The 12,597-nt window shown below is 40.0% G+C and overlaps 1 protein-coding gene across 1 annotated transcript in view; it reads left to right on the forward strand.

Annotated features, from left to right (window-relative positions):
- Positions 1-2,691: 2,691 nt before the first annotated feature.
- Positions 2,692-12,597, forward strand: part of COL5A2 (collagen type V alpha 2 chain) — a 128,251-nt gene continuing 118,345 nt past the window's right edge. The window contains exon 1 of the mRNA XM_063341117.1: positions 2,692-2,747. The gene's annotated coding sequence lies outside the window, so the exon portion shown is untranslated. The remainder of the gene's footprint in view (positions 2,748-12,597) is intronic.

A 12,597-nucleotide genomic window follows, 5' to 3' on the forward strand; every position in this document is an offset into this window, starting at 1 on the left:
TTTTAGTATGCATCAGCTCAGCAGCCATGGACAGAAATCCTTGCCCGTTTTCCAGGCTGTTCTACTGATTTATGTATGTGTGTTAGGAGAAGCTGAAATACTTTTATCCTAGACCCAAGATACGGGCACCAAAGCATGAAAATTAGGGATTAAAGTAATTAAGGAATGAATACTATTGCATGGAATAAATACCATTGCACGGTATTATAAAGCAAGCCACAGAATTGGCCCAGGTATGCAAATATTTTCAAAAGTAATTTGGGTAGGTAAAAATGTACTGTGCCCCAAATGCCGTATTCTTTTACCCCCAAAACCTGCTCAACACTCCTGAACTTGGAGGGAAATAGGACCTCTTTTAAAATATATATTTAAAAGAGCATGACCAAGCACAAGGACCGTCCACATAAATTGTGTTTTCTTTCAACTTTGGCAGTTGTACATAATCGTGTACTTAAGCAACATTATCTTGATGCCCGGTCACTTTGGTTGACTTTGTTTGCTTGAAATACCCACGGAAACCTCTCAGTTCAGCAACAGGCACCGTGTCACAGCCTTTGAGGTGACACGATGCATCTCTCAGAGTGGCACGTTCATCTGGAGGCAGTTGAAGAATTTTAAAAATGAGATTACTTTTACTTTTTGAAGGAAAACAATCAAGGCAGCAGGTTTGCAATTACTTTGTCTGCTTTCAAAAATATTGTTTTTATATTATCTTTTGCACATCTTCCAAAGATGAAAAAGCTTTGAAGTTTCATTTTTAGCCGTTATTAATACCTCACGTTTTAAATCACGTTGCTTTACGCTGGGACTATCTCTTCACTGGATGGTAATAAAAACCAATTGCAAAAATGGAAAGCAGGCTGTAGGTTTCTGTTTCTCTTGTTTGCTTTTTCTCTGATTTTTGCTCTGTTTCTCACTTTTTATTTTCACGTATCTACCAGGTTAATTAAAAATTAGGATTCCTTTTCTGATCAAGTAGTAGCCCATGTGTTAAATTTGAGAAATATAGTGGACATCCTTTCACGGGGCTTGTGGCGTTATTTCTGCAAATGACAAAAAGTACCATTATTTCCTCTGAGCTTTCTTGAAGTCAGGAATACCTAGCCAGTGAGTCATAACCTCTTCACATTTCGCCTTTTAATAATTTTCCAGTTGCAATGGTTGTCTGTGTTGTTTTTTCTAAACCCCATAAATGCCCCATAAAGGTAAAAGAAAAAATTCTAATTAAGTGAAAACAGACCGAAGTGTGACTCATCCTACTCGTCAGGGATTGGTTTGCTGATGTAATTTCACTTTCTATAGCCAAAACCTGGGAATAGTTATAACTAGTCTAGGATGGTATTATGTTTCTATTCAACTAAATCAAATCTCAATACTCTTAAAAAAAAAAAAAAAAAAGTTCCATAGGAATTACTTTCTTTCAGTCCTCCTGTTATTAAGTAAATTTGAACATTCCCCAAATCAGTCTTGCACTCCTGCATGTCACCTGAACCTCCTATTAGAACTTACAAATCCAGTGGGGAATTTGTGAATAAAACAGCAGCTTTTATGCTCCATCAAGAGGGATTCCTAGTAGATGACTGTGCAGCTGTAGTAACCTTATTGTGCAGGGCAAAGTGAGATTCTGCTTTGCACGATGCTGGATGTCCAACCTCCCACTGTATTTTCTGGGGAGCTTGGTTAAGAAACAGAAAAAAATATTTTTAATGCTGCATTGCTTAAGAAATACACAAGAAGTTAATTTTTGAAAAGTTATCATTTCTTTGGTTCCAAAATGCCTTAGCTCACAATCTCTTTGCTTGCTTTATTATTTTATAAGCCTTGCTGGGAAAAGAGACTTTTAAGTTCTTATGGGAAAAGGGGAGGAGGAGGAGGAGAAGGGAGGAGCAAATAGATTAACATATGAGAGAGAATTACAAAGCTGTGAAATAAAAACAGCTTTTGGGACACCACTGCGAAGTGAGTCATGCATTTGGTTAGGGACTCATGGAAGCAGGACTGTGTAGAGGAGACTGCAGGCTGCTGTGGGATGGCCTGAAGGGGAAGGGAAGGGAGAATGCGTGGCTGGCTGATGAAAGGAGAAACCTGAGGCATGTCTGTTCCTTGAAGATGGTGGGATGCTAAAGCAGGGTGATTTATTTCATGTTTCTTACCTCTTCTAACCCAGCCAGAATTGTCTTCCTTGGAATTTGCAGACCTTTGAATGTCCTAAGCTGGGTGCTTGCACTCAGCCTGCACAGGGCAGCCGTCTTCGGAGCAGTAAGCCTTGGCTCTGAGCTGGTCCCATTCGCAAGGGAGGCACACGTTCTCTCTTTTCCTTAGCCTTTCTCCTGCATACCTCCAAGGTGGAATCTTACTTCCGTGTGTTTGCTTATAGATGCCTTGCGCTCAGATCCAGTACCCTCTTAGCCAGGAGATTAACCTGTGTCCTCCTATTTCCCTGGTCTTTTACCACACATCGCCATCTGGCATGGAACACAAGTTGAAGTAATTTGTACAGAATTAGTTGTGGAAATAAAAAACACAGCTTAGGAATCCCCCCTGGCAAAGTCGGGAAGTTGTGTTTCTCTGCCAGGGCCTCCTTTAGCAACTGCAGTACTCCTTGGTGTCTGACTAGCCAGAAATCAGGATGCATTTCTGCCTCTCTTTTTAGCTGCCACCATTGCTGCAAGCCAGAACGCCGATACAGCTGGAAAGGGGCAGATGGAGAGCAGAGGGTGAAAGGGAGGTACACAGCAGAAAACAAGGTATGCGTATGGCAAATACAGACTGCAGGTCCTTTGTGGCTACACACCATCATCTCTTTGCTTGCATCTCATATGTTGTTAAAACAAAATGTCTTGAGATTCAGTTTATACATTTGCAGAAATGACAAATTGGCACAAAGTTCTGAAATGGAATTTTCTGTTCAAGTGATGACTTTCCAAATATTATTACACGGTACAAAATTGCTCACTGGAGAAAAGACAAATGTTAATTGCTATTCATTAAAGTTACTAAGCTGTCCATATACTCTCATAACCCACAGATCCTGTCAGCTGCATAATCATAAAATGGAACACATCTCTCATTCACAGAAATAATTGTCTTTGTCAGCATGTTTCACTTTGATGGAAAATTTAGGCATTACTTAATGTGACCTGGGGTTATATTAAGAAACTTTACCATATTGTTAATAAATGGTATAAAAAAGCAATACCACACATTCAGCACCTATTTCCTTTACAAAATAATGATATAGCTCACTTCTGGCAAATGCTCAAATGCTGCGAGATGGGGCAGGTGGTAAAGGAATGCGAACAGGAATATTGTGGCTGAATAAGTAACGTCTGATGTGCAGTTGGGCAGGGCAGTAGAGCAGGGTGGACCATCAGGAGATGGACTGTTGATTCCTTGGTAGTTCACTTGTCAGCCTTGCAGGAGTGATGTACTGCTGTGCCTGAGATCAGCCCGTGACCAATTCCCAGGGCTGCACAGAAGAACTAGTCGTGGTTCCCCTCGTTCTCTGCTTGGCTTTGTCCTAGCCCTGACCTGCCATGAAAGCCCTAGCAGCTTTCATAGCAATTTGAAGCGATGCATTTGAAACGCTAGCAAGAGGTAAAAGTAAATCCTAAGGAACATCTGCCAAACAAGGGATCGACTGTGTCCAATCCCTTATGTGGCTGCATGAGCCCTTCCTGGATTTCATCCCTAGGTGCAGACAGGAGAGCAGCTATGCTCATGCCTAGATCTCCTCTCTCTGAGCAAGTGGGAAAGCTCAGAGAGCACGAGGCGGGGCCGCTGAGACGCACCCTCCTTCAAATTGGCCCATGTTAAACTACCAGCCCGAGTCCCTCGCTGTCCCCCGGCAGCACGTAGACAACTGGGGGAGCTGCGACATCGTGAGCCACAGCTGTTTGCAGCTCCATGTCTCATACCCAGAGCTAAGCCTCAAGCCAACGTATGAGCCCAAAGCCAAAAAAGCTGGTTAGTCTGCTGAAACATACTAAATATTTTGCCATTTTAAAATGTAATCTGGCCTACAGTCATAAAAAGCCACGAAAATGAGCAGTCGTTCAAGAAGAGCTGCAGCTGTAGGAGAGGGTGTTTTGCCCTCAACAAATGTGTGTAATGTCTATTAAGTTTAATGAGACTTACACAGGTGCATTGATGACCGTGGGATTTCAAAATATTTTATGTTTCTGGTTTGAACACTAGTGACTGAATTTTCCAAGCCTGGCACACAGCTGGTTTTCTTACAAAAATATCTATCTCCAGTTCACCATTTAAACCTGTCCTACACATAATTATAATGCCAACCCATTTCACGGTTCTGCATTCATCACTTTAAATGTGAAAAAGTAATATTTACATGAATCCTTCGCTAGCTCTTACTTTAAAAGTACATTTGCTTTTAAAGGGATACTACAACAGTACTACAAGGGTATGAAAAGGTATTCACTGGGAACTTTGAGCTAGATTGCTAAACGACAAATTACTGAAGTGCCTTAGGTATAAATTTTCCTTTCTGAGATGGAGGAAATAGGTTAATTTTGAAAATTCCAGGACCAACAGAGTTAACTGCAGAAGGACTAAGTTTCATAGGCCTAGTGTAGAACATGAATGTTTGCTAAAGAAGCAAAAGAAGATTAAACTTTAGTTATGTCTGTCCTCAATAATATGGATAAATTTACTTTCAAATAACAATAGGAAAAACATTGAGAGCTCACTCGTCAAGATGAATATTGGGCACCTGTATGTTTAGGGAGGAATATTGTAGACCAGCCATGCTTGTCTTGGAAGGATTCAAGCCTTCCAGTTGCCCCTGCATAAATGTGAGTGAACAAAAGACAGAACTATTTTTAGAATATCCTTCTTACAGACAGTGGAGAATGATTTCCATGAAGGCTGGTAAGTATCAGAGACTTAAGTTTCAGAAAGGGCACTTCGGGCTTGACTCTGACTGTGAAAATGGGGCACTAAATAAAGCTTGGAAATAAACAATTGCAAACAGTCTTTAGATGGATCGAGGGATTTTACTGAAACATCCACTCTTGTAGAAACTAATGGTCCTTTGCGTACAACACATGATATCTACAGTTTCAAAAGCATTACAATAAGCACTGAAGGAGTATGCTAATGAAAATGTTGAAAATGATCCAACTTCATGAAAATAAAGTAATCATTCTAAATTATGTATCTGTTCTTTTCTTTTCTTTCCTATGTAGTATGACTTGGGGTAGTGTCTTTTTTTTTTTTTTTTTTTTGAGTTCGGATGCTGTCGACCCTGTAAGAAGTGCAGGATTCAGCTGTACTCCTGTTTACACAGACTTGTTCTCTGACAATGAAAATACTCATCTTTGTGCCACCCTAACTAAATACTTCCTCTCGTCTATGTGTATAAGTTCAGCTTGATCTTCTGATGGTCTGTTGTAGCCTGAATGTAAGATGGTGGGCTTTTAAAATTCTTTGGTTTAGGTTTAGCAGCAAACATTTAAATGGCCATTACAAGACTATCGTAACAGCAGCGTATTGTCATTTCATAGCCTCAGTCTGTGGTTACGGAGAATGTAAAAGGCTCCATCTGCCTTATTTTTTGTCCACGGATTCTGTATTTCTTTGTTTCGCTGTTGACACGCAGGTTGTTCGCCTTCCACCACGGTGGAAGTTGTTTTCAAGGACACGCTTTAGCAGGTCAGCGGGCTGAGTTTCTTCTAGTACTGATACTGAAGGTTCAGAGCAACGAGCCCTCTGGGATCGGTAGGTCCTACCCTCATTGCAAACAGCTTTACCACACAGTTTGAGAGGGGATTTTTCAAGGGTCTAAAAAATTCTTTTACAAGGGTATAAATAGTGTTCTTAAAAGCCTGTGGCACTGAGGAGAGATTAGGAGTAACTTTTTCCCCCCTCTCCTCTCCTTCTCTATATTTTCTGTATGTTAGAATACTCTTACAAGATCATTCAGAACAGCCTGTGTACAAGCCTGAATCTAAGATTTTGAAAAGGCTAAAAAAAGAAAAAGAGAAGAAATATGAAGTAAACTAAGCAAGGCCTGGAGAACGTCTAAGCCCTAGGAGTTTTTCACTAAATGCTGGTGAGTTTTAAAGACTTTGCTACATCCTTGCGTCAACATGTGCATGGAGCCCTACTGACTTCAGTGGGGCTTGCGACAGTTTTAACAACTATTCCTAAGAGAGTGTTACAAAATAAGGCTGGGATCAATGTCTAGTTCATGACAGGACTTCACTGCTGACATGTAAGTGTTTGCGTTCTCTTCAGAGGGACATTGTCACAGGCTTCTTGAAAGCAAATAAATGAGGTCAAGATTTTATATTAAAAGCTTTCCTTTATTCTCAGTAGAATAGGGCTAGGATTTCATGCCAATCTCTTATTCTTAGGTATAATTCTAAAAATAGTTGCAAGAAGCAGATACAACAATCTGGAAAACTCTTCCACCTTCACTAAAAGTGTGTATGAATTGCCACATTTTTATTGCAAGTTTTATAAGTGTATATAAAATAATAGATATTTAAAAGTTGTATTCCAGTTGCAAAAGGTAAGTTTTTATTAGCACTAAGCAAAAGTACCTGTTCCATCCTCCTTGAAAGTATCATTCATGCAATTTAAACTTTGCTCTCCATGGGAGAATTACTGCAGTGTTGAATGCTGGAAGTACACGAACAAGTTGAAACAGCATTTTCATCTGTGTTTTCTACACTATGAGTGATGTTTAAATAAAAGCATAAAAATAGTCAATTACAATCAAATATTTCATTCCTGGTATCCTAAAATCGGTGGAACATCAAGTATTTAGGCCTCTTTTCTTAATAAATATGTGATTGGGAATGTATTTAAGAGACAATATCATGTGAGGTCACATTAAATAAGCAAAGCCAAATAATCCTTTTGAAAGTAACCTGAAAGATTGTTAGGAAAACCATAATCAAAATGATTACACAACATGAGCTGTCTCTAATCAACAAGCATGGTTACAAGAAATGCAAATTGCAATTAACTCATACCTATTTTTTGTGGATATGTCTGCACTTGGATTAAGTGAATAAAGCTTAGTCTAATAGAGTTTGAATAAATGTGACAACTAGAACTATATAGTAGTGGACAGGGAATAAAATGGGCACAGAAAGTGTTAAAATATGAATTTCTATTGCACACCTGCAGAGCAGCCTGTAGTGCTAGGGCTGTGTCTCTTGCTGAGCTGCGGGAGGCTCGGGGGGATGGAGTCTGCTCACCAGTTTGCTGTGGGACACAGTGCTGAAGGTGGCTGGAGGTTTGGTCAGGGGGTCCACATGGAAAAAATGTTAGGTGATGGAAATGGGCACGGTGAAAGAGATCTGTGGGTTTTGCCCACATTTTGTCTGGTGCTTTTTTAGCAGTATTTAGACTTGATTTGCGTGGTGAACTAATGCAAATGTAAATGAATGCCCTGGGGAGTTGAAGGAGAGTATAGAATCATAGAAACATAAAATGTGTTGGGTTGGAAGGGACCTTTAAAGGTGATCTAGTCCAACCCCTCTGCAGTAAGCAGGGACATCTTCAACTAGATCAGGTTGCTCAGAGCCTCATCAAGCCTGGCCTTGAACGCCTCCAGGGATGGGGCCTCCACCACCTCTCTGGGCAACCTGTTCCAGTGTCTCATCACCCTCATTGTAAAGAACTTCTTCCTAATGTCTAATCTAAACCTGCCCTGCTCTAGTTTAAAACCATTGCCCCTTGTCCTATCAATACACTCCCTGATAAAGAGTCCCTCCCCATCTCTCCTGTAGGCCCCCTTCAGGTACTGGAAGGCCGCTATAAGTTCTCCCCGGAGCCTTCTCTTCTCCAGGCTGAACAACCCCAACTCTCTCAGCCTGTCTTCATAGGAGAGGTGCTCCAGCCCTTTGATCGTCTTTGTGTCCCTCCTCTGGACCCGCTCCAACAGGTCCACGTCGCTCTTGTGCTGAGGACTCCAGAGCTGGACACAGTACTCCAGGGGGGGTCTCACCAGAGCGGAGTAGAGGGGCAGAATCACCTCTCTGGATCTGCTGGCCACGGTTCTTTTGATGCAGCCCAGGATGCGATATATGACATGATATGGTACTTTTAAAGCACTCGAATATAAATCCTTTATACAAACCCTTGATTTGTAGCAAGAACTCTGAATCTTTCCCAGGTATCAAACAGTTGTTATCTGAGGGGAAAAAGAGAAGCCCAGTCACCTACTGTGGCTATCACTTATCTCTGAATATGTTTTAAACCAACCCATTATTGAATAAAGGGTTACAAGGTGAAGTTGTGTTCATGTGCTGCAGTACCACCAAGTTTAAGTATTTTAGCTGCTGTCAGAAATGATGTAACTAACAGAAGATATAAGGAGACTGTTTAGAAGTTTTTACCTACCATGGGAATCTTAGGGTATAGGTATTTTTGAGAAACAGGTAAGTTTTGCTACTGAGGAAATGTAAAATGATCTTTAAGAATTAATAACTATTTTATAAAACATCTGAGGCTCATCTAAGCTATCATTCTTTAAAAAGGCTAGGAGGCTGGTTTCCTGAAATACGTCACGAAAGCAATCAGTTGATGCAAAATAAAACATGCCAGTGACTACAGAGGGTAGGTATTCCCCTGAACAATCTATTTCAGACCATTAACCAGATGAAAACCCACTTGCTGATGGGCCATAGCTTTGAAAATAAGCCTGCCTCATGAAGAGTTCTGAAATAAAATTTTTAAAAAGGTTCAGTTACCACGTTTTTTTTCACAGCAAAAACTAAACGTAAACTTGATGGATTGTTTCTGAGTAAACTATGTTTTCAATTAGCACTTAATCTTTAAAGGCAGTGGGAAATGTGCTCCACACATGTATTCAAATCGTAGTGCAATAAAGCTCATAAAAGCTATAAAATATTGGAAGGAAGACAGCATGGAAAGGAAATGGAAAAGTCAAGGAGGCAGAATGAACCCTTCTCCTTAATAAATCTGTTTTGCATTCTGTACTTGAATGTAGCATAAGTAACCAGGCAACTGTACTGACATTTATCTGATGTTGTCCTGGGCTTACAGTTCTCATAGTGACACCAATACCCACAGCACAGGAATTATAGCTCTCTTAGACAAAATTTTTCTTGTATTAGCTTTGTGAGAGTGTGATGCATAAATTCAAGTCTTATGCCCTTGTCTTACACAAATGCCGATTCCTTTCTCGCTCCTTTTCCTGTATTACTTCCTTCTGCTGTTGTTGCTCTTCCCCTTTCTTCTGTTAATGATCCATAATTCGGTCAATGTTGGCAGAGTTTTTTCCTTGCTGCTCCCAGGAAAGAGAAACGGAATGTCCATGTCAACAAGCAAAATACTAAAAATATGACAAGTTTTCCTTTTTCATGACTTTTTAAAAATGCTTTCAAATTGTGTTTTATTCATTGTCTGGTTTTCCATTTATCGGTTCTTATTGTCTGATAGAAGTGGATCCTATTTTCCAGAAGAGGACTCACTTTTGAGAGCTAAGATAGTCAGTATAAAAATCACATTTTCCTGCTGGAAGAAAAATAGTACTGGAAAGAATCTAAAAAGATTATCTAGACTATTCCCATCCTGTAAAGCAGGACAAAACCCATCTACCTTATTCCTGGCAGATGTTTATCTAAGTTTTTCTTTAGACCTCTCATGGTGGGACAAGTGCAAGCTGCCCGTCACTGTCGCTCTGGCCTGCGCAGCTGGTCTGGGGTGTCAGGGGAAGTGCTCCCGATCATGTGTGTGCAGAGAAGGACCACGCTTAATGCAAAAGCAATCAAGATGCACATGTAAGAGAAAGGCTTACAAGTAGCTGAAGGAGCTATGACTCAGCTTGCCAGGGTTGCTGATATACTGATGAGTTATACGTGTATTTTCTTTTATTGGTCTGCTTTTGTTCCTCATCTCAAAAAACTGGCACGATTCTACATTCTCGTTCTTTTGAGTGCTGAAGAGGGACAGAATGGTATGGTAAAAGACGACCAGGGACACTAAGGTAATAAGAACGTGTGCTTGTGCTGAGGGTTTGAACCATAGTTTCTGTATTTTAGTAACAACAGATGGGATGCGACTACTACTGCTGCTGCCACTAGCACTTGTCGGAAGGGTGTTATGCACAATGCTCCAAGTAGAGATGCCTGTTTATGTATTAACTTTCTTAGTTAATCAAACAGTGTGATGAAAAGATTGTTAGAAAGGGGTAGAAACATCCACCCTGAGGGGAAACGTGAATTCAGTAGCCGAACTACTGCAGCTAACTTCAACAGGGCCGACGTTTCACCATGGTGTCTACTGCTTTGATATGTTATCGAGGATGCCTGTCCCAAAATTATCAAACCTGTTTCTTCTTTCTTGTTCTTACAAAATATTAATTAAAAGATATTAAATAATGTATTTCAAGAAGATTGCCTTACAAAAAGTGGAGCAATTCTGGTAAGATGCTCTGAGCAAGCTAAGTTCCTTTTGTCATTGGAGCTGAGGCCTTTCCCAATTTTAGAGGGTAAACAAGTAAAATCAAATGCTCTTTGACTATCCAGGACAAAAGGAGTATGATTAAAAATGGAGATTTTCTGGCAAATGTAGATTTAATGTATGACATTATAGCAAACATTCACTAAACATCTGCTAAGGTTTTTTTACATGAGAAACAATATCCTGTGTAAATGGATCCCTTCAGTCCTACTTTATAGCGTGCGTAAAGTCACAGGCACTTTGTTTCACATGGATGTAGTGATGAATATGGCTGGGGTGGGGCGGGGGCGAATTCTTTATTTCAGTGGCCCTTTCCTCCAGTGTTTCCCTCCTGAGGAGGGAAATTCTCCTTGGACCCATCGCCACTTTTGGCTTGCACAGTGCCTCATCTGCTCCAGATACTCCCTTCTGCAGACCACCCAGGGTGCTTCCCCCATAGCTCCCTGGCAGCCAGCAGGCTCAGGCCCAGAGCAACTGCTGAAAAACTCTCATGTTTAAGCTAACAGACACATTCCAGTACGTTTGGTTACCTTAGGATTTCTCTTACTTGGCCATTTAGTCTGTAGGGCTTGATCAGTAACTAGCTTTCCTTGGAATGTTATATATATATTTCCTCTAAGATTAATTTTAACATACGATTTACTGTGAGTGGCCTGGTGATTCTTAAGTCCCTCCTCGAGTGCTGCTGCTGTAGCCATTCTCAATTCAAATCTGTAGGCCAACTCTGTTAATTGGCACATAGTGTGTACAGGTTTTTTTCACCATTTTTATTTTTACTAGGAAATAAGATATAACTTGGGAGCGATGTGGTATGTAAGGCTGCATCCTGAACTTCTCATTCTTGTTATGATCGGTGAGAATTTTGCTACAGACTTAAATGCCATATTCCCCAGGCCTGTCGCAAGTAAATGACTCTGTCAGTTTTGGGTATTCCACAGAATTAACTCTAAGGCTGAAAATCAATGCTTTAAAAAAACCCACCAAAACAACTGTAATGATAGGGAAAAGAAAACAATTGGTCAGTGATGGATAAAATAAATACGTAAGATTTTAATCATTCTCTTAGTTAACACAATTTAAACTCTAAATGACAGATACGGTATTTTGTTTCTTAAACACATGATACGTTACACTAGGACACAATGACAAATTACCAAAGGGGTCATTTTGTGCTTGGGGCTACAGTGACCATATTAAAGCACAGTTCAGTGGTCTGACATCTGTGACAATAAGATGAAATCGTTCTACATAGTTCTACATAGACACGCATTCTTAAATAAAGGAATGCCAGTGAAATGAGTATAAAAACAAACAATGTAGTATTCTTTTAAAACTGTGGACAAAGCTTTGAGGTGGTGATTAAGTAACCCTGAGCTTATAACAAACCTATTCCTGAAAGAGATGAGGGCTGAAAATGAACTTTCAGCCAAGTTCTGCTTACAGTCCCATTGATTTGACTGATTCCCTGAGTCAGAAAAATGATCGGAGATGTGAATCCGCTTGTTGGATAGGACTTTACCTCTACTTTTGCATGGATCTTCAGTCAATGAAAAAGTACAAAGTAAACTGTCTTGAGGTCCCAAGGTAAAGGAATTTAATATTTAAAAAAAAAAAAAAGCGGAGGCCTGTCATCAGTTTGGGCCTATTTGAATTACAGATTAGAACTTGGCCTTGCCATTTAAGTGAGTAGCTTGCTGTGACCCTTTTATGTTTTCATTTAATCAGTTTAAGTTCTTAGGCAGATGAAAACTAGCTTGACAATGAATTTGTAATGAACAATGAAATAATGATGCTGTTTTCCCTGTTCCGGGTAAAGAATAAGTAGAATTTATGGAAGGACTTCATGCAAGACTTCCCCTAATTATTCCTGATTTTTTGCTTAGACTAATGTTGAGTTTAATTTAATTCTGCAGGAAAGGCTGCCAGTACTAATAACCTTACTGAGCTTATTGGGTTTGGAATTGCCCATAGCAAAAGCAGATTTAGGGTGACTGACATAATCCAAGACCCCACACTAGCAGTTTAAAAGCAAAGTATCATCCTACCTCCCCAAATTAAAACTAACTGAAACAACATTACGAAGTTTGAATGTAACCAAGAAACATATATTTCCTCTTTCTTCTCTATCATGACTTA

The sequence above is a fragment of the Chroicocephalus ridibundus genome, chromosome 7 (assembly GCF_963924245.1).
Source record: "Chroicocephalus ridibundus chromosome 7, bChrRid1.1, whole genome shotgun sequence".
Classification (NCBI taxonomy): domain Eukaryota; kingdom Metazoa; phylum Chordata; class Aves; order Charadriiformes; family Laridae; genus Chroicocephalus; species Chroicocephalus ridibundus.